Source organism: Hyla sarda, unplaced genomic scaffold, assembly GCF_029499605.1.
Source record: "Hyla sarda isolate aHylSar1 unplaced genomic scaffold, aHylSar1.hap1 scaffold_265, whole genome shotgun sequence".
Classification (NCBI taxonomy): domain Eukaryota; kingdom Metazoa; phylum Chordata; class Amphibia; order Anura; family Hylidae; genus Hyla; species Hyla sarda.
The window spans coordinates 100,000-127,403 of record NW_026609342.1 but is presented as its reverse complement, the minus strand read 5'-3'; the positions used below and the strand labels follow the sequence as shown (position 1 = coordinate 127,403).

The 27,404-nt window shown below is 46.5% G+C and overlaps 12 non-coding genes and 1 pseudogene across 12 annotated transcripts; all 13 read right to left on the bottom strand.

Annotated features, from left to right (window-relative positions):
* Positions 1-476: 476 nt before the first annotated feature.
* LOC130324595 (U2 spliceosomal RNA) lies at positions 477-667 on the bottom strand. The gene has a single exon (XR_008869569.1). It is a non-coding gene; the product is annotated as a U2 spliceosomal RNA (small nuclear RNA).
* A 2,088-nt stretch (positions 668-2,755) lies between these two features.
* LOC130324594 (U2 spliceosomal RNA) lies at positions 2,756-2,946 on the bottom strand. Its single transcript, XR_008869568.1, has one exon. It is a non-coding gene; the product is annotated as a U2 spliceosomal RNA (small nuclear RNA).
* A 2,091-nt stretch (positions 2,947-5,037) lies between these two features.
* Positions 5,038-5,228, bottom strand: LOC130324537 (U2 spliceosomal RNA). The gene has a single exon (XR_008869527.1). It is a non-coding gene; the product is annotated as a U2 spliceosomal RNA (small nuclear RNA).
* A 2,081-nt stretch (positions 5,229-7,309) lies between these two features.
* LOC130324593 (U2 spliceosomal RNA) lies at positions 7,310-7,500 on the bottom strand. The gene has a single exon (XR_008869567.1). It is a non-coding gene; the product is annotated as a U2 spliceosomal RNA (small nuclear RNA).
* A 2,082-nt stretch (positions 7,501-9,582) lies between these two features.
* LOC130324549 (U2 spliceosomal RNA) lies at positions 9,583-9,768 on the bottom strand. Its single transcript, XR_008869536.1, has one exon. It is a non-coding gene; the product is annotated as a U2 spliceosomal RNA (small nuclear RNA).
* Positions 9,769-10,462: 694 nt separating this feature from the next.
* Positions 10,463-10,622, bottom strand: LOC130324558 (U2 spliceosomal RNA; annotated as a pseudogene).
* Positions 10,623-12,721: 2,099 nt separating this feature from the next.
* On the bottom strand, positions 12,722-12,912 carry LOC130324591 (U2 spliceosomal RNA). Its single transcript, XR_008869565.1, has one exon. It is a non-coding gene; the product is annotated as a U2 spliceosomal RNA (small nuclear RNA).
* Positions 12,913-14,998: 2,086 nt separating this feature from the next.
* Positions 14,999-15,189, bottom strand: LOC130324590 (U2 spliceosomal RNA). The gene has a single exon (XR_008869564.1). It is a non-coding gene; the product is annotated as a U2 spliceosomal RNA (small nuclear RNA).
* Positions 15,190-17,289: 2,100 nt separating this feature from the next.
* On the bottom strand, positions 17,290-17,480 carry LOC130324589 (U2 spliceosomal RNA). Its single transcript, XR_008869563.1, has one exon. It is a non-coding gene; the product is annotated as a U2 spliceosomal RNA (small nuclear RNA).
* A 2,104-nt stretch (positions 17,481-19,584) lies between these two features.
* Positions 19,585-19,775, bottom strand: LOC130324588 (U2 spliceosomal RNA). Its single transcript, XR_008869562.1, has one exon. It is a non-coding gene; the product is annotated as a U2 spliceosomal RNA (small nuclear RNA).
* Positions 19,776-21,839: 2,064 nt separating this feature from the next.
* LOC130324532 (U2 spliceosomal RNA) lies at positions 21,840-22,030 on the bottom strand. Its single transcript, XR_008869522.1, has one exon. It is a non-coding gene; the product is annotated as a U2 spliceosomal RNA (small nuclear RNA).
* A 2,088-nt stretch (positions 22,031-24,118) lies between these two features.
* LOC130324587 (U2 spliceosomal RNA) lies at positions 24,119-24,309 on the bottom strand. Its single transcript, XR_008869561.1, has one exon. It is a non-coding gene; the product is annotated as a U2 spliceosomal RNA (small nuclear RNA).
* Positions 24,310-26,384: 2,075 nt separating this feature from the next.
* Positions 26,385-26,575, bottom strand: LOC130324585 (U2 spliceosomal RNA). Its single transcript, XR_008869560.1, has one exon. It is a non-coding gene; the product is annotated as a U2 spliceosomal RNA (small nuclear RNA).
* Positions 26,576-27,404: the final 829 nt, after the last annotated feature.

The following is a 27,404-nucleotide window of genomic DNA, read 5'->3' as shown; positions in this document are numbered from 1 at the left end:
CCCCCCCCCCATGTTATGTTACATAGTTACATAGTTAGTACGGTCGAAAAAAGACATATGTCCATCAAGTTCAACCAGGGAATTAAGGGGTAGGGGTGTGGCGCGATATTGGGGAAGGGATGAGATTTTATATTTCTTCATAAGCATTAATCTTATTTTGTCAATTAGGAACATTCAGCACCCACCCGCTATCAAGGCAGCTGCCTATCATGTCATGCCCTACCTGCACAGGTGTGCTGGCTACTCAAATGATCCAATTAAGGAGGCCATTTAGTCAGCAGCAGCAGAAGTCCTGTGCCTGGACGCTCCAACAGCGGCCAGACACAAGCAGAAGCAGAAGCAGCAGAAGCAGCAGCAGCAGCACCACCTTTTGTTTTTTGGCTGCAGCAGCAGCAAGGCCCACAGGGCTGGCTAGCTGGCTAGCCAGCAAGCAGGTAGCAATGAAAGTAGGAATCTTTCTTTTTAACCCTGTAAGGGGGTGGTGCACTGTACCCGAAGATACTGCCATATCGGGTCAATGCATAGGGCGACGGAAGCAAGCTTCGAAATCGGCCCCCGTTCTCAAAAATCCATTTAATATATGGTCCCCAGATAGGGGACGTATCAGATATTAAACTGATAAGAACAGATACTACACTTGATCTTAGCCAAAAGGCCGAGAAGCGATAACCGTGAAAGGGGCGGGCCCAACAAGGTGCCCTTCATGGGCACTATCACTGCTTGCTGTCAGGGAGGCTGCCAGACAATTTTCCATGCACACTCTGGGCTGGGGGGCAGTCAACCACCAGTACACACAGCAGAACCTAAACCCATACCATTATTGCTAAGCAGCAAGACAGGGGCCCATTGCACTCCCACGGGGCCTTTTTAAATGCAATCCATAACCCGGATTTGCCAGGAACCCTTCTTACTCCTCCTACTTGCATGTGACACTGGGCTTAGGATCTGCATAGGAAACACACACACAAGCACACACCTACCTTTGTTGCCTGCAGATGCCTCCTTGGCTGTCCCCAAACGGTATCAAACCAACACCCACGGGAAGCTGTAAGCATAGAGGACATGCCTGCACCCCATTGGACTTACCTGTGTGGGTTAAACCCGGGTTATTTGACAACCTATGGCGGTGATGGTTCTGCTCAGGCAGAGCAGTGCTGATGCTCCTCATAAAGCTGTCGCTGCTGTGAAGGTTCTAGGTGACATCACAAATCCCTATGGTTACATACACAACAAAGCTGGGTTGTTGTTGTTTACACTCTGCAAGGCCTGTGGAAGTGAGTGACATCATAGCACTGTAGTTCTGAGGGTTCTAGATGGATGCAACAATCTCCTGTTGCTTCTATGAAGGCCATAATAGACGACATCACCAAACAGCTCCATAGTCACATACACAGCAAAGGAGAGATGTTGTTTACACCTAGTGATGTCAGTGGTATTGAGTGACATCACAGCACAGTGCTAAGGCTCCTGGGCCTGGACACAGCAGCGGCTGCAATATCTCAACGGAGAATACGTTTATATATATGTGTGTGTGTGCGCGTATATATATATATATATATATATATATATATATATATATATTTCTCCGCCGAAATCACTTTTAAACCCATTTCCACCTTTTTTTCCCTTCTCTTCCTCTTACTTTTTTTTCACGTTTTTTTACGTTTTTCTCCTTTTCGCCTCTTTTCTGGGCGTATTATTCTTCTTTTTCTTCTTTTTTTTCGTCTAATGCATACCCCATCAGTGCAGCAATGCTTATTCAATACCGCCAGCAGATGGAGACACTGGGGGATAATTTTCTAAGGATTTATACTGATTTTTCCTGTCTGAATTTGTCGCACAGAAAGTTGCAGGCCAAATATGTGTGACATTTCTGCGACTTTAGCTTCTAGAGCATTTTTACAACATTATACATAGGTGCTGAATACATAAAAAGCGACTGTTCAGCGACAGACAAGTCGCATCGGCTGAAAGTAGGCCAGAATGTCAGTCCATGTTGGAGCAGGTTTAGATACAGTCTAAAGTATAGATCTCAAAGTCTGTGCACAGAATTTAGCAAGGGCCTCGCACCTTCTGATGCATCAGGTAGGTGCACAATAGCATAGCCTAACCCTCTGTACTTTGGTCTATATTGATGCGGGACATAGACAGCCAGCTGATGACCAATCCATTAGTGCAATGGATGGCTGGAAGCATTTGTCTTTGCCTTTGCAATACCACAGAAGCAATGCATGGTCAATGTACAGCAATGACACACCTGTGTGAACAGCCAGGAGACCCCCCCCCCCCCCCATGTTATGTTACATAGTTACATAGTTAGTACGGTCGAAAAAAGACATATGTCCATCAAGTTCAACCAGGGAATTAAGGGGTAGGGGTGTGGCGCGATATTGGGGAAGGGATGAGATTTTATATTTCTTCATAAGCATTAATCTTATTTTGTCAATTAGGAACATTCAGCACCCACCCGCTATCAAGGCAGCTGCCTATCATGTCATGCCCTACCTGCACAGGTGTGCTGGCTACTCAAATGATCCAATTAAGGAGGCCATTTAGTCAGCAGCAGCAGAAGTCCTGTGCCTGGACGCTCCAACAGCGGCCAGACACAAGCAGAAGCAGAAGCAGCAGAAGCAGCAGCAGCACCACCTTTTGTTTTTTGGCTGCAGCAGCAGCAAGGCCCACAGGGCTGGCTAGCTGGCTAGCCAGCAAGCAGGTAGCAATGAAAGTAGGAATCTTTCTTTTTAACCCTGTAAGGGGGTGGTGCACTGTACCCGAAGATACTGCCATATCGGGTCAATGCATAGGGCGACGGAAGCAAGCTTCGAAATCGGCCCCCGTTCTCAAAAATCCATTTAATATATGGTCCCCAGATAGGGGACGTATCAGATATTAAACTGATAAGAACAGATACTACACTTGATCTTAGCCAAAAGGCCGAGAAGCGATAACCGTGAAAGGGGCGGGCCCAACAAGGTGCCCTTCATGGGCACTATCACTGCTTGCTGTCAGGGAGGCTGCCAGACAATTTTCCATGCACACTCTGGGCTGGGGGGCAGTCAACCACCAGTACACACAGCAGAACCTAAACCCATACCATTATTGCTAAGCAGCAAGACAGGGGCCCATTGCACTCCCACGGGGCCTTTTTAAATGCAATCCATAACCCGGATTTGCCAGGAACCCTTCTTACTCCTCCTACTTGCATGTGACACTGGGCTTAGGATCTGCATAGGAAACACACACACAAGCACACACCTACCTTTGTTGCCTGCAGATGCCTCCTTGGCTGTCCCCAAACGGTATCAAACCAACACCCACGGGAAGCTGTAAGCATAGAGGACATGCCTGCACCCCATTGGACTTACCTGTGTGGGTTAAACCCGGGTTATTTGACAACCTATGGCGGTGATGGTTCTGCTCAGGCAGAGCAGTGCTGATGCTCCTCATAAAGCTGTCGCTGCTGTGAAGGTTCTAGGTGACATCACAAATCCCTATGGTTACATACACAACAAAGCTGGGTTGTTGTTGTTTACACTCTGCAAGGCCTGTGGAAGTGAGTGACATCATAGCACTGTAGTTCTGAGGGTTCTAGATGGATGCAACAATCTCCTGTTGCTTCTATGAAGGCCATAATAGACGACATCACCAAACAGCTCCATAGTCACATACACAGCAAAGGAGAGATGTTGTTTACACCTAGTGATGTCAGTGGTATTGAGTGACATCACAGCACAGTGCTAAGGCTCCTGGGCCTGGACACAGCAGCGGCTGCAATATCTCAACGGAGAATACGTTTATATATATGTGTGTGTGTGCGCGTATATATATATATATATATATATATATATATATATATATATATATATTTCTCCGCCGAAATCACTTTTAAACCCATTTCCACCTTTTTTTCCCTTCTCTTCCTCTTACTTTTTTTTCACGTTTTTTTACGTTTTTCTCCTTTTCGCCTCTTTTCTGGGCGTATTATTCTTCTTTTTCTTCTTTTTTTTCGTCTAATGCATACCCCATCAGTGCAGCAATGCTTATTCAATACCGCCAGCAGATGGAGACACTGGGGGATAATTTTCTAAGGATTTATACTGATTTTTCCTGTCTGAATTTGTCGCACAGAAAGTTGCAGGCCAAATATGTGTGACATTTCTGCGACTTTAGCTTCTAGAGCATTTTTACAACATTATACATAGGTGCTGAATACATAAAAAGCGACTGTTCAGCGACAGACAAGTCGCATCGGCTGAAAGTAGGCCAGAATGTCAGTCCATGTTGGAGCAGGTTTAGATACAGTCTAAAGTATAGATCTCAAAGTCTGTGCACAGAATTTAGCAAGGGCCTCGCACCTTCTGATGCATCAGGTAGGTGCACAATAGCATAGCCTAACCCTCTGTACTTTGGTCTATATTGATGCGGGACATAGACAGCCAGCTGATGACCAATCCATTAGTGCAATGGATGGCTGGAAGCATTTGTCTTTGCCTTTGCAATACCACAGAAGCAATGCATGGTCAATGTACAGCAATGACACACCTGTGTGAACAGCCAGGAGACCCCCCCCCCCCATGTTATGTTACATAGTTACATAGTTAGTACGGTCGAAAAAAGACATATGTCCATCAAGTTCAACCAGGGAATTAAGGGGTAGGGGTGTGGCGCGATATTGGGGAAGGGATGAGATTTTATATTTCTTCATAAGCATTAATCTTATTTTGTCAATTAGGAACATTCAGCACCCACCCGCTATCAAGGCAGCTGCCTATCATGTCATGCCCTACCTGCACAGGTGTGCTGGCTACTCAAATGATCCAATTAAGGAGGCCATTTAGTCAGCAGCAGCAGAAGTCCTGTGCCTGGACGCTCCAACAGCGGCCAGACACAAGCAGAAGCAGAAGCAGCAGAAGCAGCAGCAGCACCACCTTTTGTTTTTTGGCTGCAGCAGCAGCAAGGCCCACAAAGCTGGCTAGCTGGCTAGCCAGCAAGCAGGTAGCAATGAAAGTAGGAATCTTTCTTTTTAACCCTGTAAGGGGGTGGTGCACTGTACCCGAAGATACTGCCATATCGGGTCAATGCATAGGGCGACGGAAGCAAGCTTCGAAATCGGCCCCCGTTCTCAAAAATCCATTTAATATATGGTCCCCAGATAGGGGACGTATCAGATATTAAACTGATAAGAATAGATACTACACTTGATCTTAACCAAAAGGCCGAGAAGCGATAACCGTGAAAGGGGCGGGCCCAACAAGGTGCCCTTCATGGGCACTATCACTGCTTGCTGTCAGGGAGGCTGCCAGACAATTTTCCATACACACTCTGGGCTGGGGGGCAGTCAACCACCAGTACACACAGCAGAACCTAAACCCATACCATTATTGCTAAGCAGCAAGACAGGGGCCCATTGCACTCCCACGGGGCCTTTTTAAATGCAATCCATAACCCGGATTTGCCAGGAACCCTTCTTACTCCTCCTACTTGCATGTGACACTGGGCTTAGGATCTGCATAGGAAACACACACACAAGCACACACCTACCTTTGTTGCCTGCAGATGCCTCCTTGGCTGTCCCCAAACGGTATCAAACCAACACCCACGGGAAGCTGTAAGCATAGAGGACATGCCTGCACCCCATTGGACTTACCTGTGTGGGTTAAACCCGGGTTATTTGACAACCTATGGCGGTGATGGTTCTGCTCAGGCAGAGCAGTGCTGATGCTCCTCATAAAGCTGTCGCTGCTGTGAAGGTTCTAGGTGACATCACAAATCCCTATGGTTACATACACAACAAAGCTGGGTTGTTGTTGTTTACACTCTGCAAGGCCTGTGGAAGTGAGTGACATCATAGCACTGTAGTTCTGAGGGTTCTAGATGGATGCAACAATCTCCTGTTGCTTCTATGAAGGCCATAATAGACCATCACCAAACAGCTCCATAGTCACATACACAGCAAAGGAGAGATGTTGTTTACACCTAGTGATGTCAGTGGTATTGAGTGACATCACAGCACAGTGCTAAGGCTCCTGGGCCTGGACACAGCAGCGGCTGCAATATCTCAACGGAGAATACGTTTATATATATGTGTGTGTGTGCGCGTATATATATATATATATATATATATATATATATATATATTTCTCCGCCGAAATCACTTTTAAAACCCATTTCCACCTTTTTTTCCCATCTCTTCCTCTTACTTTTTTTTCACGTTTTTTTAACGTTTTTCTCCTTTTCGCCTCTTTTCTGGGCGTATTATTCTTCTTTTTCTTCTTTTTTTTCGTCTAATGCATACCCCATCAGTGCAGCAATGCTTATTCAATACCGCCAGCAGATGGAGACACTGGGGGATAATTTTCTAAGGATTTATACTGATTTTTCCTGTCTGAATTTGTCGCACAGAAAGTTGCAGGCTAAATATGTGTGACATTTCTGCGACTTTAGCTTCTAGAGCATTTTTACAACATTATACATAGGTGCTGAATACATAAAAAGCGACTGTTCAGCGACAGACAAGTCGCATCGGCTGAAAGTAGGCCAGAATGTCAGTCCATGTTGGAGCAGGTTTAGATACAGTCTAAAGTATAGATCTCAAAGTCTGTGCACAGAATTTAGCAAGGGCCTCGCACCTTCTGATGCATCAGGTAGGTGCACAATAGCATAGCCTAACCCTCTGTACTTTGGTCTATATTGATGCGGGACATAGACAGCCAGCTGATGACCAATCCATTAGTGCAATGGATGGCTGGAAGCATTTGTCTTTGCAATACCACAGAAGCAATGCATGGTCAATGTACAGCAATGACACACCTGTGTGAACAGCCAGGAGACCCCCCCCCCCCCCCCATGTTATGTTACATAGTTACATAGTTAGTACGGTCGAAAAAAGACATATGTCCATCAAGTTCAACCAGGGAATTAAGGGGTAGGGGTGTGGCGAGATATTGGGGAAGGGATGAGATTTTATATTTCTTCATAAGCATTAATCTTATTTTGTCAATTAGGAACATTCAGCACCCACCCGCTATCAAGGCAGCTGCCTATCATGTCATGCCCTACCTGCACAGGTGTGCTGGCTACTCAAATGATCCAATTAAGGAGGCCATTTAGTCAGCAGCAGCAGAAGTCCTGTGCCTGGACGCTCCAACAGCGGCCAGACACAAGCAGAAGCAGAAGCAGCAGAAGCAGCAGCAGCACCACCTTTTGTTTTTTGGCTGCAGCAGCAGCAAGGCCCACAGGGCTGGCTAGCTGGCTAGCCAGCAAGCAGGTAGCAATGAAAGTAGGAATCTTTCTTTTTAACCCTGTAAGGGGGTGGTGCACTGTACCCGAAGATACTGCCATATCGGGTCAATGCATAGGGCGACGGAAGCAAGCTTCGAAATCGGCCCCCGTTCTCAAAAATCCATTTAATATATGGTCCCCAGATAGGGGACGTATCAGATATTAAACTGATAAGAACAGATACTACACTTGATCTTAGCCAAAAGGCCGAGAAGCGATAACCGTGAAAGGGGCGGGCCCAACAAGGTGCCCTTCATGGGCACTATCACTGCTTGCTGTCAGGGAGGCTGCCAGACAATTTTCCATGCACACTCTGGGCTGGGGGGCAGTCAACCACCAGTACACACAGCAGAACCTAAACCCATACCATTATTGCTAAGCAGCAAGACAGGGGCCCATTGCACTCCCACGGGGCCTTTTTAAATGCAATCCATAACCCGGATTTGCCAGGAACCCTTCTTACTCCTCCTACTTGCATGTGACACTGGGCTTAGGATCTGCATAGGAAACACACACACAAGCACACACCTACCTTTGTTGCCTGCAGATGCCTCCTTGGCTGTCCCCAAACGGTATCAAACCAACACCCACGGGAAGCTGTAAGCATAGAGGACATGCCTGCACCCCATTGGACTTACCTGTGTGGGTTAAACCCGGGTTATTTGACAACCTATGGCGGTGATGGTTCTGCTCAGGCAGAGCAGTGCTGATGCTCCTCATAAAGCTGTCGCTGCTGTGAAGGTTCTAGGTGACATCACAAATCCCTATGGTTACATACACAACAAAGCTGGGTTGTTGTTGTTTACACTCTGCAAGGCCTGTGGAAGTGAGTGACATCATAGCACTGTAGTTCTGAGGGTTCTAGATGGATGCAACAATCTCCTGTTGCTTCTATGAAGGCCATAATAGACCACATCACCAAACAGCTCCATAGTCACATACACAGCAAAGGAGAGATGTTGTTTACACCTAGTGATGTCAGTGGTATTGAGTGACATCACAGCACAGTGCTAAGGCTCCTGGGCCTGGACACAGCAGCGGCTGCAATATCTCAACGGAGAATACGTTTATATATATGTGTGTGTGTGCGCGTATATATATATATATATATATATATATATATATATTTCTCCGCCGAAATCACTTTTAAACCCATTTCCACCTTTTTTTCCCTTCTCTTCCTCTTACTTTTTTTTTACGTTTTTTTACGTTTTTCTCCTTTTTGCCTCTTTTCTGGGCGTATTATTCTTCTTTTTCTTCTTTTTTTTTCGTCTAATGCATACCCCATCAGTGCAGCAATGCTTATTCAATACCGCCAGCAGATGGAGACACTGGGGGATAATTTTCTAAGGATTTATACTGATTTTTCCTGTCTGAATTTGTCGCACAGAAAGTTGCAGGCCAAATATGTGTGACATTTCTGCGACTTTAGCTTCTAGAGCATTTTTACAACATTATACATAGGTGCTGAATACATAAAAAGCGACTGTTCAGCGACAGACAAGTCGCATCGGCTGAAAGTAGGCCAGAATGTCAGTCCATGTTGGAGCAGGTTTAGATACAGTCTAAAGTATAGATCTCAAAGTCTGTGCACAGAATTTAGCAAGGGCCTCGCACCTTCTGATGCATCAGGTAGGTGCACAAGAGCATAGCCTAACCCTCTGTACTTTGGTCTATATTGATGCGGGACATAGACAGCCAGCTGATGACCAATCCATTAGTGCAATGGATGGCTGGAAGCATTTGTCTTTGCCTTTGCAATACCACAGAAGCAATGCATGGTCAATGTACAGCAATGACACACCTGTGTGAACAGCCAGGAGACCCCCCCCCCCCCCATGTTATGTTACATAGTTACATAGTTAGTACGGTCGAAAAAAGACATATGTCCATCAAGTTCAACCAGGGAATTAAGGGGTAGGGGTGTGGCGCGATATTGGGGAAGGGATGAGATTTTATATTTCTTCATAAGCATTAATCTTATTTTGTCAATTAGGAACATTCAGCACCCACCCGCTATCAAGGCAGCTGCCTATCATGTCATGCCCTACCTGCACAGGTGTGCTGGCTACTCAAATGATCCAATTAAGGAGGCCATTTAGTCAGCAGCAGCAGAAGTCCTGTGCCTGGACGCTCCAACAGCGGCCAGACACAAGCAGAAGCAGAAGCAGCAGAAGCAGCAGCAGCACCACCTTTTGTTTTTTGGCTGCAGCAGCAGCAAGGCCCACAGGGCTGGCTAGCTGGCTAGCCAGCAAGCAGGTAGCAATGAAAGTAGGAATCTTTCTTTTTAACCCTGTAAGGGGGTGGTGCACTGTACCCGAAGATACTGCCATATCGGGTCAATGCATAGGGCGACGGAAGCAAGCTTCGAAATCGGCCCCCGTTCTCAAAAATCCATTTAATATATGGTCCCCAGATAGGGGACGTATCAGATATTAAACTGATAAGAACAGATTTTTTTTTTTTTTTTTTTTATCTAAAGCCGAGGAACGTGCTTTCGATTCACCCAAAGTGCAAGAAAAAGTGCAAACGTGTTACACTAAAAAAAACGTGCACAAAGGATGCGGTCTATCGCAAGCCCTTCTCCGATAGGAGAGAGGCCCCCCAACAAACCTTACCCTTCGCCTCCGGACCAAAAGGTACCTGCGAGGTTCCAGGTTCGATGTCCCTTTTCGCCGAAGCTACTAGGGGACCACAAATGCTCCCGGCATCCCCCTTGGCGTTAGCCAAGGTATCTGCCCGCAGAGCCGATTACGGTAGGTACCCTGCCAAAACAGGAGTACCCGGGGTGTTTGCAGGGAGGTGCGGAACCTAATGGCCACACACACCTCCCCTAGACCGCCAGGAGGGACACCCAGAAGGGCTACCGCATCCTGACAAATCCTGTGAACACACAACACGCAAAAAGTGACACAGTGAGACAAAAAAGAAATAAATAAGTGAATGTGTGCAGATATACTGCCCGGACATCCGGCCGGATCTATAAAAATTTCTCTGATCCTAGCCAGAAGGCCGGGAATCAAGAGGTGAGTGCCACAAGGTGAAGAGATTATGGTGCCCGTGCTTCAACTCAGTGAGTCTATTCTCCCAGTGAGTTTCGGCACCTCGGGGTCACCACTCCCCGAGGCACAAAAGTACCTCGGCTCTAGACCCTCTCAGCCTCATGGCGAGACCCGGAGGGAACAGGTCACATCGGGGCAGCCGTCGAGCTGATTCCTCAGAACCAGCCCCGGAAAGCCCTGGTACACCTGCATCCTCCATGCAGCACCCATCCCCACCAGCATGAAAACTGATAAGAACAGATACTACACTTGATCTTAGCCAAAAGGCCGAGAAGCGATAACCGTGAAAGGGGCGGGCCCAACAAGGTGCCCTTCATGGGCACTATCACTGCTTGCTGTCAGGGAGGCTGCCAGACAATTTTCCATGCACACTCTGGGCTGGGGGGCAGTCAACCACCAGTACACACAGCAGAACCTAAACCCATACCATTATTGCTAAGCAGCAAGACAGGGGCCCATTGCACTCCCACGGGGCCTTTTTAAATGCAATCCATAACCCGGATTTGCCAGGAACCCTTCTTACTCCTCCTACTTGCATGTGACACTGGGCTTAGGATCTGCATAGGAAACACACACACAAGCACACACCTACCTTTGTTGCCTGCAGATGCCTCCTTGGCTGTCCCCAAACGGTATCAAACCAACACCCACGGGAAGCTGTAAGCATAGAGGACATGCCTGCACCCCATTGGACTTACCTGTGTGGGTTAAACCCGGGTTATTTGACAACCTATGGCGGTGATGGTTCTGCTCAGGCAGAGCAGTGCTGATGCTCCTCATAAAGCTGTCGCTGCTGTGAAGGTTCTAGGTGACATCACAAATCCCTATGGTTACATACACAACAAAGCTGGGTTGTTGTTGTTTACACTCTGCAAGGCCTGTGGAAGTGAGTGACATCATAGCACTGTAGTTCTGAGGGTTCTAGATGGATGCAACAATCTCCTGTTGCTTCTATGAAGGCCATAATAGACGACATCACCAAACAGCTCCATAGTCACATACACAGCAAAGGAGAGATGTTGTTTACACCTAGTGATGTCAGTGGTATTGAGTGACATCACAGCACAGTGCTAAGGCTCCTGGGCCTGGACACAGCAGCGGCTGCAATATCTCAACGGAGAATACGTTTATATATATATGTGTGTGTGTGCGCGTATATATATATATATATATATATATATATATATATATATATATATATATTTCTCCGCCGAAATCACTTTTAAACCCATTTCCACCTTTTTTTCCCTTCTCTTCCTCTTACTTTTTTTTCACGTTTTTTTACGTTTTTCTCCTTTTCGCCTCTTTTCTGGGCGTATTATTCTTCTTTTTCTTCTTTTTTTTCGTCTAATGCATACCCCATCAGTGCAGCAATGCTTATTCAATACCGCCAGCAGATGGAGACACTGGGGGATAATTTTCTAAGGATTTATACTGATTTTTCCTGTCTGAATTTGTCGCACAGAAAGTTGCAGGCCAAATATGTGTGACATTTCTGCGACTTTAGCTTCTAGAGCATTTTTACAACATTATACATAGGTGCTGAATACATAAAAAGCGACTGTTCAGCGACAGACAAGTCGCATCGGCTGAAAGTAGGCCAGAATGTCAGTCCATGTTGGAGCAGGTTTAGATACAGTCTAAAGTATAGATCTCAAAGTCTGTGCACAGAATTTAGCAAGGGCCTCGCACCTTCTGATGCATCAGGTAGGTGCACAATAGCATAGCCTAACCCTCTGTACTTTGGTCTATATTGATGCGGGACATAGACAGCCAGCTGATGACCAATCCATTAGTGCAATGGATGGCTGGAAGCATTTGTCTTTGCCTTTGCAATACCACAGAAGCAATGCATGGTCAATGTACAGCAATGACACACCTGTGTGAACAGCCAGGAGACCCCCCCCCCCCCCCCATGTTATGTTACATAGTTACATAGTTAGTACGGTCGAAAAAAGACATATGTCCATCAAGTTCAACCAGGGAATTAAGGGGTAGGGGTGTGGCGCGATATTGGGGAAGGGATGAGATTTTATATTTCTTCATAAGCATTAATCTTATTTTGTCAATTAGGAACATTCAGCACCCACCCGCTATCAAGGCAGCTGCCTATCATGTCATGCCCTACCTGCACAGGTGTGCTGGCTACTCAAATGATCCAATTAAGGAGGCCATTTAGTCAGCAGCAGCAGAAGTCCTGTGCCTGGACGCTCCAACAGCGGCCAGACACAAGCAGAAGCAGAAGCAGCAGAAGCAGCAGCAGCACCACCTTTTGTTTTTTGGCTGCAGCAGCAGCAAGGCCCACAGGGCTGGCTAGCTGGCTAGCCAGCAAGCAGGTAGCAATGAAAGTAGGAATCTTTCTTTTTAACCCTGTAAGGGGGTGGTGCACTGTACCCGAAGATACTGCCATATCGGGTCAATGCATAGGGCGACGGAAGCAAGCTTCGAAATCGGCCCCCGTTCTCAAAAATCCATTTAATATATGGTCCCCAGATAGGGGACGTATCAGATATTAAACTGATAAGAACAGATACTACACTTGATCTTAGCCAAAAGGCCGAGAAGCGATAACCGTGAAAGGGGCGGGCCCAACAAGGTGCCCTTCATGGGCACTATCACTGCTTGCTGTCAGGGAGGCTGCCAGACAATTTTCCATGCACACTCTGGGCTGGGGGGCAGTCAACCACCAGTACACACAGCAGAACCTAAACCCATACCATTATTGCTAAGCAGCAAGACAGGGGCCCATTGCACTCCCACGGGGCCTTTTTAAATGCAATCCATAACCCGGATTTGCCAGGAACCCTTCTTACTCCTCCTACTTGCATGTGACACTGGGCTTAGGATCTGCATAGGAAACACACACACAAGCACACACCTACCTTTGTTGCCTGCAGATGCCTCCTTGGCTGTCCCCAAACGGTATCAAACCAACACCCACGGGAAGCTGTAAGCATAGAGGACATGCCTGCACCCCATTGGACTTACCTGTGTGGGTTAAACCCGGGTTATTTGACAACCTATGGCGGTGATGGTTCTGCTCAGGCAGAGCAGTGCTGATGCTCCTCATAAAGCTGTCGCTGCTGTGAAGGTTCTAGGTGACATCACAAATCCCTATGGTTACATACACAACAAAGCTGGGTTGTTGTTGTTTACACTCTGCAAGGCCTGTGGAAGTGAGTGACATCATAGCACTGTAGTTCTGAGGGTTCAAGATGGATGCAACAATCTCCTGTTGCTTCTATGAAGGCCATAATAGACGACATCACCAAACAGCTCCATAGTCACATACACAGCAAAGGAGAGATGTTGTTTACACCTAGTGATGTCAGTGGTATTGAGTGACATCACAGCACAGTGCTAAGGCTCCTGGGCCTGGACACAGCAGCGGCTGCAATATCTCAACGGAGAATACGTTTATATATATGTGTGTGTGTGCGCGTATATATATATATATATATATATATATATATATATATATTTCTCCGCCGAAATCACTTTTAAACCCATTTCCACCTTTTTTTCCCTTCTCTTCCTCTTACTTTTTTTTCACGTTTTTTTACGTTTTTCTCCTTTTCGCCTCTTTTCTGGGCGTATTATTCTTCTTTTTCTTCTTTTTTTTCGTCTAATGCATACCCCATCAGTGCAGCAATGCTTATTCAATACCGCCAGCAGATGGAGACACTGGGGGATAATTTTCTAAGGATTTATACTGATTTTTCCTGTCTGAATTTGTCGCACAGAAAGTTGCAGGCCAAATATGTGTGACATTTCTGCGACTTTAGCTTCTAGAGCATTTTTACAACATTATACATAGGTGCTGAATACATAAAAAGCGACTGTTCAGCGACAGACAAGTCGCATCGGCTGAAAGTAGGCCAGAATGTCAGTCCATGTTGGAGCAGGTTTAGATACAGTCTAAAGTATAGATCTCAAAGTCTGTGCACAGAATTTAGCAAGGGCCTCGCACCTTCTGATGCATCAGGTAGGTGCACAATAGCATAGCCTAACCCTCTGTACTTTGGTCTATATTGATGCGGGACATAGACAGCCAGCTGATGACCAATCCATTAGTGCAATGGATGGCTGGAAGCATTTGTCTTTGCCTTTGCAATACCACAGAAGCAATGCATGGTCAATGTACAGCAATGACACACCTGTGTGAACAGCCAGAAGCCTCCCCCCCCCCCCCATGTTATGTTACATAGTTACATAGTTAGTACGGTCGAAAAAAGACATATGTCCATCAAGTTCAACCAGGGAATTAAGGGGTAGGGGTGTGGCGCGATATTGGGGAAGGGATGAGATTTTATATTTCTTCATAAGCATTAATCTTATTTTGTCAATTAGGAACATTCAGCACCCACCCGCTATCAAGGCAGCTGCCTATCATGTCATGCCCTACCTGCACAGGTGTGCTGGCTACTCAAATGATCCAATTAAGGAGGCCATTTAGTCAGCAGCAGCAGAAGTCCTGTGCCTGGACGCTCCAACAGCGGCCAGACACAAGCAGAAGCAGAAGCAGCAGAAGCAGCAGCAGCACCACCTTTTGTTTTTTGGCTGCAGCAGCAGCAAGGCCCACAGGGCTGGCTAGCTGGCTAGCCAGCAAGTAGGTAGCAATGAAAGTAGGAATCTTTCTTTTTAACCCTGTAAGGGGGTGGTGCACTGTACCCGAAGATACTGCCATATCGGGTCAATGCATAGGGCGACGGAAGCAAGCTTCGAAATCGGCCCCCGTTCTCAAAAATCCATTTAATATATGGTCCCCAGATAGGGGACGTATCAGATATTAAACTGATAAGAACAGATACTACACTTGATCTTAGCCAAAAGGCCGAGAAGCGATAACCGTGAAAGGGGCGGGCCCAACAAGGTGCCCTTCATGGGCACTATCACTGCTTGCTGTCAGGGAGGCTGCCAGACAATTTTCCATGCACACTCTGGGCTGGGGGGCAGTCAACCACCAGTACACACAGCAGAACCTAAACCCATACCATTATTGCTAAGCAGCAAGACAGGGGCCCATTGCACTCCCACGGGGCCTTTTTAAATGCAATCCATAACCCGGATTTGCCAGGAACCCTTCTTACTCCTCCTACTTGCATGTGACACTGGGCTTAGGATCTGCATAGGAAACACACACACAAGCACACACCTACCTTTGTTGCCTGCAGATGCCTCCTTGGCTGTCCCCAAACGGTATCAAACCAACACCCACGGGAAGCTGTAAGCATAGAGGACATGCCTGCACCCCATTGGACTTACCTGTGTGGGTTAAACCCGGGTTATTTGACAACCTATGGCGGTGATGGTTCTGCTCAGGCAGAGCAGTGCTGATGCTCCTCATAAAGCTGTCGCTGCTGTGAAGGTTCTAGGTGACATCACAAATCCCTATGGTTACATACACAACAAAGCTGGGTTGTTGTTGTTTACACTCTGCAAGGCCTGTGGAAGTGAGTGACATCATAGCACTGTAGTTCTGAGGGTTCTAGATGGATGCAACAATCTCCTGTTGCTTCTATGAAGGCCATAATAGACGACATCACCAAACAGCTCCATAGTCACATACACAGCAAAGGAGAGATGTTGTTTACACCTAGTGATGTCAGTGGTATTGAGTGACATCACAGCACAGTGCTAAGGCTCCTGGGCCTGGACACAGCAGCGGCTGCAATATCTCAACGGAGAATACGTTTATATATATGTGTGTGTGTGCGCGTATATATATATATATATATATATATATATATATATATATATATATATATATATTTCTCCGCCGAAATCACTTTTAAACCCATTTCCACCTTTTTTTCCCTTCTCTTCCTCTTACTTTTTTTTCACGTTTTTTTACGTTTTTCTCCTTTTCGCCTCTTTTCTGGGCGTATTATTCTTCTTTTTCTTCTTTTTTTTCGTCTAATGCATACCCCATCAGTGCAGCAATGCTTATTCAATACCGCCAGCAGATGGAGACACTGGGGGATAATTTTCTAAGGATTTATACTGATTTTTCCTGTCTGAATTTGTCGCACAGAAAGTTGCAGGCCAAATATGTGTGACATTTCTGCGACTTTAGCTTCTAGAGCATTTTTACAACATTATACATAGGTGCTGAATACATAAAAAGCGACTGTTCAGCGACAGACAAGTCGCATCGGCTGAAAGTAGGCCAGAATGTCAGTCCATGTTGGAGCAGGTTTAGATACAGTCTAAAGTATAGATCTCAAAGTCTGTGCACAGAATTTAGCAAGGGCCTCGCACCTTCTGATGCATCAGGTAGGTGCACAATAGCATAGCCTAACCCTCTGTACTTTGGTCTATATTGATGCGGGACATAGACAGCCAGCTGATGACCAATCCATTAGTGCAATGGATGGCTGGAAGCATTTGTCTTTGCCTTTGCAATACCACAGAAGCAATGCATGGTCAATGTACAGCAATGACACACCTGTGTGAACAGCCAGGAGACCCCCCCCCCCCCCCATGTTATGTTACATAGTTACATAGTTAGTACGGTCGAAAAAAGACATATGTCCATCAAGTTCAACCAGGGAATTAAGGGGTAGGGGTGTGGCGCGATATTGGGGAAGGGATGAGATTTTATATTTCTTCATAAGCATTAATCTTATTTTGTCAATTAGGAACATTCAGCACCCACCCGCTATCAAGGCAGCTGCCTATCATGTCATGCCCTACCTGCACAGGTGTGCTGGCTACTCAAATGATCCAATTAAGGAGGCCATTTAGTCAGCAGCAGCAGAAGTCCTGTGCCTGGACGCTCCAACAGCGGCCAGACACAAGCAGAAGCAGAAGCAGCAGAAGCAGCAGCAGCACCACCTTTTGTTTTTTGGCTGCAGCAGCAGCAAGGCCCACAGGGCTGGCTAGCTGGCTAGCCAGCAAGCAGGTAGCAATGAAAGTAGGAATCTTTCTTTTTAACCCTGTAAGGGGGTGGTGCACTGTACCCGAAGATACTGCCATATCGGGTCAATGCATAGGGCGACGGAAGCAAGCTTCGAAATCGGCCCCCGTTCTCAAAAATCCATTTAATATATGGTCCCCAGATAGGGGACGTATCAGATATTAAACTGATAAGAACAGATACTACACTTGATCTTAGCCAAAAGGCCGAGAAGCGATAACCGTGAAAGGGGCCGGCCCAACAAGGTGCCCTTCATGGGCACTATCACTGCTTGCTGTCAGGGAGGCTGCCAGACAATTTTCCATGCACACTCTGGGCTGGGGGGCAGTCAACCACCAGTACACACAGCAGAACCTAAACCCATACCATTATTGCTAAGCAGCAAGACAGGGGCCCATTGCACTCCCACGGGGCCTTTTTAAATGCAATCCATAACCCGGATTTGCCAGGAACCCTTCTTACTCCTCCTACTTGCATGTGACACTGGGCTTAGGATCTGCATAGGAAACACACACACAAGCACACACCTACTTTTGTTGCCTGCAGATGCCTCCTTGGCTGTCCCCAAACGGTATCAAACCAACACCCACGGGAAGCTGTAAGCATAGAGGACATGCCTGCACCCCATTGGACTTACCTGTGTGGGTTAAACCCGGGTTATTTGACAACCTATGGCGGTGATGGTTCTGCTCAGGCAGAGCAGTGCTGATGCTCCTCATAAAGCTGTCGCTGCTGTGAAGGTTCTAGGTGACATCACAAATCCCTATGGTTACATACACAACAAAGCTGGGTTGTTGTTGTTTACACTCTGCAAGGCCTGTGGAAGTGAGTGACATCATAGCACTGTAGTTCTGAGGGTTCTAGATGGATGCAACAATCTCCTGTTGCTTCTATGAAGGCCATAATAGACGACATCACCAAACAGCTCCATAGTCACATACACAGCAAAGGAGAGATGTTGTTTACACCTAGTGATGTCAGTGGTATTGAGTGACATCACAGCACAGTGCTAAGGCTCCTGGGCCTGGACACAGCAGCGGCTGCAATATCTCAACGGAGAATACGTTTATATATATGTGTGTGTGTGCGCGTATATATATATATATATATATATATATATATATATATATATATATATATATATATATTTCTCCGCCGAAATCACTTTTAAACCCATTTCCACCTTTTTTTCCCTTCTCTTCCTCTTACTTTTTTTTCACGTTTTTTTACGTTTTTCTCCTTTTCGCCTCTTTTCTGGGCGTATTATTCTTCTTTTTCTTCTTTTTTTCCGTCTAATGCATACCCCATCAGTGCAGCAATGCTTATTCAATACCGCCAGCAGATGGAGACACTGGGGGATAATTTTCTAAGGATTTATACTGATTTTTCCTGTCTGAATTTGTCGCACAGAAAGTTGCAGGCCAAATATGTGTGACATTTCTGCGACTTTAACTTCTAGAGCATTTTTACAACATTATACATAGGTGCTGAATACATAAAAAGCGACTGTTCAGCGACAGACAAGTCGCATCGGCTGAAAGTAGGCCAGAATGTCAGTCCATGTTGGAGCAGGTTTAGATACAGTCTAAAGTATAGATCTCAAAGTCTGTGCACAGAATTTAGCAAGGGCCTCGCACCTTCTGATGCATCAGGTAGGTGCACAATAGCATAGCCTAACCCTCTGTACTTTGGTCTATATTGATGCGGGACATAGACAGCCAGCTGATGACCAATCCATTAGTGCAATGGATGGCTGGAAGCATTTGTCTTTGCCTTTGCAATACCACAGAAGCAATGCATGGTCAATGTACAGCAATGACACACCTGTGTGAACAGCCAGGAGACCCCCCCCCCCCCCCATGTTATGTTACATAGTTACATAGTTAGTACGGTCGAAAAAAGACATATGTCCATCAAGTTCAACCAGGGAATTAAGGGGTAGGGGTGTGGCGCGATATTGGGGAAGGGATGAGATTTTATATTTCTTCATAAGCATTAATCTTATTTTGTCAATTAGGAACATTCAGCACCCACCCGCTATCAAGGCAGCTGCCTATCATGTCATGCCCTACCTGCACAGGTGTGCTGGCTACTCAAATGATCCAATTAAGGAGGCCATTTAGTCAGCAGCAGCAGAAGTCCTGTGCCTGGACGCTCCAACAGCGGCCAGACACAAGCAGAAGCAGAAGCAGCAGAAGCAGCAGCAGCACCACCTTTTGTTTTTTGGCTGCAGCAGCAGCAAGGCCCACAGGGCTGGCTAGCTGGCTAGCCAGCAAGCAGGTAGCAATGAAAGTAGGAATCTTTCTTTTTAACCCTGTAAGGGGGTGGTGCACTGTACCCGAAGATACTGCCATATCGGGTCAATGCATAGGGCGACGGAAGCAAGCTTCGAAATCGGCCCCCGTTCTCAAAAATCCATTTAATATATGGTCCCCAGATAGGGGACGTATCAGATATTAAACTGATAAGAACAGATACTACACTTGATCTTAGCCAAAAGGCCGAGAAGCGATAACCGTGAAAGGGGCGGGCCCAACAAGGTGCCCTTCATGGGCACTATCACTGCTTGCTGTCAGGGAGGCTGCCAAACAATTTTCCATGCACACTCTGGGCTGGGGGGCAGTCAACCACCAGTACACACAGCAGAACCTAAACCCATACCATTATTGCTAAGCAGCAAGACAGGGGCCCATTGCACTCCCACGGGGCCTTTTTAAATGCAATCCATAACCCGGATTTGCCAGGAACCCTTCTTACTCCTCCTACTTGCATGTGACACTGGGCTTAGGATCTGCATAGGAAACACACACACAAGCACACACCTACCTTTGTTGCCTGCAGATGCCTCCTTGGCTGTCCCCAAACGGTATCAAACCAACACCCACGGGAAGCTGTAAGCATAGAGGACATGCCTGCACCCTATTGGACTTACCTGTGTGGGTTAAACCCGGGTTATTTGACAACCTATGGCGGTGATGGTTCTGCTCAGGCAGAGCAGTGCTGATGCTCCTCATAAAGCTGTCGCTGCTGTGAAGGTTCTAGGTGACATCACAAATCCCTATGGTTACATACACAACAAAGCTGGGTTGTTGTTGTTTACACTCTGCAAGGCCTGTGGAAGTGAGTGACATCATAGCACTGTAGTTCTGAGGGTTCTAGATGGATGCAACAATCTCCTGTTGCTTCTATGAAGGCCATAATAGACGACATCACCAAACAGCTCCATAGTCACATACACAGCAAAGGAGAGATGTTGTTTACACCTAGTGATGTCAGTGGTATTGAGTGACATCACAGCACAGTGCTAAGGCTCCTGGGCCTGGACACAGCAGCGGCTGCAATATCTCAACGGAGAATACGTTTATATATATGTGTGTGTGTGCGCGTATATATATATATATATATTTCTCCGCCGAAATCACTTTTAAGCCCATTTCCACCTTTTTTTCCCTTCTCTTCCTCTTACTTTTTTTTCACGTTTTTTTACGTTTTTCTCCTTTTCGCCTCTTTTCTGGGCGTATTATTCTTCTTTTTCTTCTTTTTTTTCATCTAATGCATACCCCATCAGTGCAGCAATGCTTATTCAATACCGCCAGCAGATGGAGACACTGGGGGATAATTTTCTAAGGATTTATACTGATTTTTCCTGTCTGGATTTGTCGCACAGAAAGTTGCAGGCCAAATATGTGTGACATTTCTGCGACTTTAGCTTCTAGAGCATTTTTACAACATTATACATAGGTGCTGAATACATAAAAAGCGACTGTTCAGCGACAGACAAGTCGCATCGGCTGAAAGTAGGCCAGAATGTCAGTCCATGTTGGAGCAGGTTTAGATACAGTCTAAAGTATAGATCTCAAAGTCTGTGCACAGAATTTAGCAAGGGCCTCGCACCTTCTGATGCATCAGGTAGGTGCACAATAGCATAGCCTAACCCTCTGTACTTTGGTCTATATTGATGCGGGACATAGACAGCCAGCTGATGACCAATCCATTAGTGCAATGGATGGCTGGAAGCATTTGTCTTTGCCTTTGCAATACCACAGAAGCAATGCATGGTCAATGTACAGCAATGACACACCTGTGTGAACAGCCAGGAGACCCCCCCCCCCCCATGTTATGTTACATAGTTACATAGTTAGTACGGTCGAAAAAAGACATATGTCCATCAAGTTCAACCAGGGAATTAAGGGGTAGGGGTGTGGCGCGATATTGGGGAAGGGATGAGATTTTATATTTCTTCATAAGCATTAATCTTATTTTGTCAATTAGGAACATTCAGCACCCACCCGCTATCAAGGCAGCTGCCTATCATGTCATGCCCTACCTGCACAGGTGTGCTGGCTACTCAAATGATCCAATTAAGGAGGCCATTTAGTCAGCAGCAGCAGAAGTCCTGTGCCTGGACGCTCCAACAGCGGCCAGACACAAGCAGAAGCAGAAGCAGCAGAAGCAGCAGCAGCACCACCTTTTGTTTTTTGGCTGCAGCAGCAGCAAGGCCCACAGGGCTGGCTAGCTGGCTAGCCAGCAAGCAGGTAGCAATGAAAGTAGGAATCTTTCTTTTTAACCCTGTAAGGGGGTGGTGCACTGTACCCGAAGATACTGCCATATCGGGTCAATGCATATGGCGACGGAAGCAAGCTTCGAAATCGGCCCCCGTTCTCAAAAATCCATTTAATATATGGTCCCCAGATAGGGGACGTATCAGATATTAAACTGATAAGAACAGATACTACACTTGATCTTAGCCAAAAGGCCGAGAAGCGATAACCGTGAAAGGGGCGGGCCCAACAAGGTGCCCTTCATGGGCACTATCACTGCTTGCTGTCAGGGAGGCTGCCAGACAATTTTCCATGCACACTCTGGGCTGGGGGGCAGTCAACCACCAGTACACACAGCAGAACCTAAACCCATACCATTATTGCTAAGCAGCAAGACAGGGGCCCATTGCACTCCCACGGGGCCTTTTTAAATGCAATCCATAACCCGGATTTGCCAGGAACCCTTCTTACTCCTCCTACTTGCATGTGACACTGGGCTTAGGATCTGCATAGGAAACACACACACAAGCACACACCTACCTTTGTTGCCTGCAGATGCCTCCTTGGCTGTCCCCAAACGGTATCAAACCAACACCCACGGGAAGCTGTAAGCATAGAGGACATGCCTGCACCCCATTGGACTTACCTGTGTGGGTTAAACCCGGGTTATTTGACAACCTATGGCGGTGATGGTTCTGCTCAGGCAGAGCAGTGCTGATGCTCCTCATAAAGCTGTCGCTGCTGTGAAGGTTCTAGGTGACATCACAAATCCCTATGGTTACATACACAACAAAGCTGGGTTGTTGTTGTTTACACTCTGCAAGGCCTGTGGAAGTGAGTGACATCATAGCACTGTAGTTCTGAGGGTTCTAGATGGATGCAACAATCTCCTGTTGCTTCTATGAAGGCCATAATAGACAACATCACCAAACAGCTCCATAGTCACATACAGAGCAAAGGAGAGATGTTGTTTACACCTAGTGATGTCAGTGGTATTGAGTGACATCACAGCACAGTGCTAAGGCTCCTGGGCCTGGACACAGCAGCGGCTGCAATATCTCAACGGAGAATACGTTTATATATATGTGTGTGTGTGCGCGTATATATATATATATATATATATATATATATATATATATATTTCTCCGCCGAAATCACTTTTAAACCCATTTCCACCTTTTTTTCCCTTCTCTTCCTCTTACTTTTTTTTCACGTTTTTTTACGTTTTTCTCCTTTTCGCCTCTTTTCTGGGCGTATTATTCTTCTTTTTCTTCTTTTTTTTCGTCTAATGCATACCCCATCAGTGCAGCAATGCTTATTCAATACCGCCAGCAGATGGAGACACTGGGGGATAATTTTCTAAGGATTTATACTGATTTTTCCTGTCTGAATTTGTCGCACAGAAAGTTGCAGGCCAAATATGTGTGACATTTCTGCGACTTTAGCTTCTAGAGCATTTTTACAACATTATACATAGGTGCTGAATACATAAAAAGCGACTGTTCAGCGACAGACAAGTCGCATCGGCTGAAAGTAGGCCAGAATGTCAGTCCATGTTGGAGCAGGTTTAGATACAGTCTAAAGTATAGATCTCAAAGTCTGTGCACAGAATTTAGCAAGGGCCTCGCACCTTCTGATGCATCAGGTAGGTGCACAATAGCATAGCCTAACCCTCTGTACTTTGGTCTATATTGATGCGGGACATAGACAGCCAGCTGATGACCAATCCATTAGTGCAATGGATGGCTGGAAGCATTTGTCTTTGCCTTTGCAATACCACAGAAGCAATGCATGGTCAATGTACAGCAATGACACACCTGTGTGAACAGCCAGGAGACCCCCCCCCCCCCCCATGTTATGTTACATAGTTACATAGTTAGTACGGTCGAAAAAAGACATATGTCCATCAAGTTCAACCAGGGAATTAAGGGGTAGGGGTGTGGCGCGATATTGGGGAAGGGATGAGATTTTATATTTCTTCATAAGCATTAATCTTATTTTGTCAATTAGGAACATTCAGCACCCACCCGCTATCAAGGCAGCTGCCTATCATGTCATGCCCTACCTGCACAGGTGTGCTGGCTACTCAAATGATCCAATTAAGGAGGCCATTTAGTCAGCAGCAGCAGAAGTCCTGTGCCTGGACGCTCCAACAGCGGCCAGACACAAGCAGAAGCAGAAGCAGCAGAAGCAGCAGCAGCACCACCTTTTGTTTTTTGGCTGCAGCAGCAGCAAGGCCCACAGGGCTGGCTAGCTGGCTAGCCAGCAAGCAGATAGCAATGAAAGTAGGAATCTTTCTTTTTAACCCTGTAAGGGGGTGGTGCACTGTACCCGAAGATACTGCCATATCGGGTCAATGCATAGGGCGACGGAAGCAAGCTTCGAAATCGGCCCCCGTTCTCAAAAATCCATTTAATATATGGTCCCCAGATAGGGGACGTATCAGATATTAAACTGATAAGAACAGATACTACACTTGATCTTAGCCAAAAGGCCGAGAAGCGATAACCGTGAAAGGGGCGGGCCCAACAAGGTGCCCTTCATGGGCACTATCACTGCTTGCTGTCAGGGAGGCTGCCAGACAATTTTCCATGCACACTCTGGGCTGGGGGGCAGTCAACCACCAGTACACACAGCAGAACCTAAACCCATACCATTATTGCTAAGCAGCAAGACAGGGGCCCATTGCACTCCCACGGGGCCTTTTTAAATGCAATCCATAACCCGGATTTGCCAGGAACCCTTCTTACTCCTCCTACTTGCATGTGACACTGGGCTTAGGATCTGCATAGGAAACACACACACAAGCACACACCTACCTTTGTTGCCTGCAGATGCCTCCTTGGCTGTCCCCAAACGGTATCAAACCAACACCCACGGGAAGCTGTAAGCATAGAGGACATGCCTGCACCCCATTGGACTTACCTGTGTGGGTTAAACCCGGGTTATTTGACAACCTATGGCGGTGATGGTTCTGCTCAGGCAGAGCAGTGCTGATGCTCCTCATAAAGCTGTCGCTGCTGTGAAGGTTCTAGGTGACATCACAAATCCCTATGGTTACATACACAACAAAGCTGGGTTGTTGTTGTTTACACTCTGCAAGGCCTGTGGAAGTGAGTGACATCATAGCACTGTAGTTCTGAGGGTTCTAGATGGATTCAACAATCTCCTGTTGCTTCTATGAAGGCCATAATAGACGACATCACCAAACAGCTCCATAGTCACATACACAGCAAAGGAGAGATGTTGTTTACACCTAGTGATGTCAGTGGTATTGAGTGACATCACAGCACAGTGCTAAGGCTCCTGGGCCTGGACACAGCAGCGGCTGCAATATCTCAACGGAGAATACGTTTATATATATGTGTGTGTGTGCGCGTATATATATATATATATATATATATATATTTCTCCGCCGAAATCACTTTTAAACCCATTTCCACCTTTTTTTCCCTTCTCTTCCTCTTACTTTTTTTTCACGTTTTTTTACGTTTTTCTCCTTTTCGCCTCTTTTCTGGGCGTATTATTCTTCTTTTTCTTCTTTTTTTTCGTCTAATGCATACCCCATCAGTGCAGCAATGCTTATTCAATACCGCCAGCAGATGGAGACACTGGGGGATAATTTTCTAAGGATTTATACTGATTTTTCCTGTCTGAATTTGTCGCACAGAAAGTTGCAGGCCAAATATGTGTGACATTTCTGCGACTTTAGCTTCTAGAGCATTTTTACAACATTATACATAGGTGCTGAATACATAAAAAGCGACTGTTCAGCGACAGACAAGTCGCATCGGCTGAAAGTAGGCCAGAATGTCAGTCCATGTTGGAGCAGGTTTAGATACAGTCTAAAGTATAGATCTCAAAGTCTGTGCACAGAATTTAGCAAGGGCCTCGCACCTTCTGATGCATCAGGTAGGTGCACAATAGCATAGCCTAACCCTCTGTACTTTGGTCTATATTGATGCGGGACATAGACAGCCAGCTGATGACCAATCCATTAGTGCAATGGATGGCTGGAAGCATTTGTCTTTGCCTTTGCAATACCACAGAAGCAATGCATGGTCAATGTACAGCAATGACACACCTGTGTGAACAGCCAGGAGACCCCCCCCCCCCCCATGTTATGTTACATAGTTACATAGTTAGTACGGTCGAAAAAAGACATATGTCCATCAAGTTCAACCAGGGAATTAAGGGGTAGGGGTGTGGCGCGATATTGGGGAAGGGATGAGATTTTATATTTCTTCATAAGCATTAATCTTATTTTGTCAATTAGGAACATTCAGCACCCACCCGCTATCAAGGCAGCTGCCTATCATGTCATGCCCTACCTGCACAGGTGTGCTGGCTACTCAAATGATCCAATTAAGGAGGCCATTTAGTCAGCAGCAGCAGAAGTCCTGTGCCTGGACGCTCCAACAGCGGCCAGACACAAGCAGAAGCAGAAGCAGCAGAAGCAGCAGCAGCACCACCTTTTGTTTTTTGGCTGCAGCAGCAGCAAGGCCCACAGGGCTGGCTAGCTGGCTAGCCAGCAAGCAGGTAGCAATGAAAGTAGGAATCTTTCTTTTTAACCCTGTAAGGGGGTGGTGCACTGTACCCGAAGATACTGCCATATCGGGTCAATGCATAGGGCGACGGAAGCAAGCTTCGAAATCGGCCCCCGTTCTCAAAAATCCATTTAATATATGGTCCCCAGATAGGGGACGTATCAGATATTAAACTGATAAGAACAGATACTACACTTGATCTTAGCCAAAAGGCCGAGAAGCGATAACCGTGAAAGGGGCGGGCCCAACAAGGTGCCCTTCATGGGCACTATCACTGCTTGCTGTCAGGGAGGCTGCCAGACAATTTTCCATGCACACTCTGGGCTGGGGGGCAGTCAACCACCAGTACACACAGCAGAACCTAAACCCATACCATTATTGCTAAGCAGCAAGACAGGGGCCCATTGCACTCCCACGGGGCCTTTTTAAATGCAATCCATAACCCGGATTTGCCAGGAACCCTTCTTACTCCTCCTACTTGCATGTGACACTGGGCTTAGGATCTGCATAGGAAACACACACACAAGCACACACCTACCTTTGTTGCCTGCAGATGCCTCCTTGGCTGTCCCCAAACGGTATCAAACCAACACCCACGGGAAGCTGTAAGCATAGAGGACATGCCTGCACCCCATTGGACTTACCTGTGTGGGTTAAACCCGGGTTATTTGACAACCTATGGCGGTGATGGTTCTGCTCAGGCAGAGCAGTGCTGATGCTCCTCATAAAGCTGTCGCTGCTGTGAAGGTTCTAGGTGACATCACAAATCCCTATGGTTACATACACAACAAAGCTGGGTTGTTGTTGTTTACACTCTGCAAGGCCTGTGGAAGTGAGTGACATCATAGCACTGTAGTTCTGAGGGTTCTAGATGGATGCAACAATCTCCTGTTGCTTCTATGAAGGCCATAATAGACGACATCACCAAACAGCTCCATAGTCACATACACAGCAAAGGAGAGATGTTGTTTACACCTAGTGATGTCAGTGGTATTGAGTGACATCACAGCACAGTGCTAAGGCTCCTGGGCCTGGACACAGCAGCGGCTGCAAT